This window comes from Tupaia chinensis, unplaced genomic scaffold (genome assembly GCF_000334495.1).
Source record: "Tupaia chinensis unplaced genomic scaffold, TupChi_1.0 Scaffold000330_1, whole genome shotgun sequence".
NCBI lineage: Eukaryota > Metazoa > Chordata > Mammalia > Scandentia > Tupaiidae > Tupaia > Tupaia belangeri.
In genome coordinates, this window is record NW_006159824.1 from 1,180,846 (window position 1) to 1,182,441 (window position 1,596).

Below are 1,596 nucleotides of genomic sequence, written 5' to 3' on the forward strand. Positions count from 1 at the left end.
CCCGCCCCCCCACCCGCCGCCAGAGCTGTTTGCTGACGCGGGGTTTTCGGAGCCAGGCGCCAGCCCGCGGGTGGCTCTCTGCAGGTGTCAATTTATTCCAGAGATGAGGACACAGGAATCCTAACCACACACACCCAGCCATGCCCTCCCTCTCCTCAAGCCCTCTTAAGCTTCTGTTCGTTCCCCATCACCTGGAAGGGGCTGGCGGCTGACTCCCCCAGGATCTCCTTTCCTATGCCAGGCTGGGCTTGGCTACCAGGGCCTTGCTGCCCCCTCCCCCTCCCACAACATGGTCAGCCTTTGTCACCCCCTCTCCTTAGGGTACTTTGGGCCCCTGGCCTCCTCCCTGCCGGCCAGCTTCTCTCCCTTCTTCCCTCCCCCTGGAGCCCTCCCCTCCAGCTCTCTCTCCATAGCGCTCCCTCAGAGCATCTTTCCTCGGCCTCTTCCTGCTTGCTCCAGCTCCTGCCTTCAGTCTCTCGCCCTCGGTCTTTCTTCATTTCTCTCCCATGGCTCTCTCCTGGGTGTTTCTCATCTTTCTCTCTCTCCTCCAAATACCTTCCCCAGATTTCTTCCTCAAGCCCTCTCTCTCTCCCTCCTGTCTTTCGCTATCTCTGTCTCCCCCATTTTCTCTCCCATCTCTGTCTGCCACATCTTGCTCCCCCTCCTTCTCCCCATCCCTCTGCCTTGCTCTCCCCATTCCTGCCCAGGCCTGACTCCCCCAGCCGGGGAGAGTGAGGGATGGGGGCTCAGGCCGCAGGCCCCCCCCTCTTCCTGCAGTGGGGAAAATGGCTTGGCCGGGAAGGGGAGGAGGAGGGGGAGGGGGAGATGGGAACACACGGGGTCTGTGGGCCCATTCAAAGGATCATTCATGGGCCGGAGAGAGGCAGAGACAAAGAGACCAAGACGCAGAGACACGGCGAGAGCATCCCTAGGCGGAGACACGCACACAGAGCAGGCTGGGGGAAACCAGGCGCAGGGAGGGAGATGGGGAGAGGGAGACCCCAGCGGACCGCCACGCAGCCCCCTCCACCCGGCCCGGCTTAGCTCCTACCTGGCTCAGCCCTGGGGCCGTGGTGCCTCCATCCAGGGCTCCAAGCGGGGGGGCGGACAGGCTTCAGAAGGGGGGCGGCGGCCTCTGAGCCCCCGCGGCCCCGCAGGCCCAGCCCCCGCCCGCAAGGGGGAGGAGAATCACCCCAGCCCCGGGGGGCGGGGCCGGGATCCAGTCGATCCCCGGGAAAAGGAAAGCTAGGAGATGGGGTCAGGGGGAGCCTGAGAACAGAGAACCCCGCAGTGGGGACGGTGGGGCAAGGAGGGGGCAACGGGACAGGACTGGATTGAGGATCCACTGGCTCTATGGGCCGGCTTCGGAAGACCAGAAGGCGGTCCAGGAGGAGGATTCTAAGGGATCGGGTGCTGGAAGAGGAGTCCACGGCAATCCCCAGGGGCCCGGGCCTGGGAGCGCAGGATCCGCGGTGCAGAGGCAGGGATCCAGCCGGAATCCTCGGGGAGGGGGAGGGATCTAGTCGATCCCGAGGGCGGGCGGGAGGGGGAGGTCCGAGGAGGGCGGGGGCCGAGTCTGGAGCGCCGGGGGGGGGG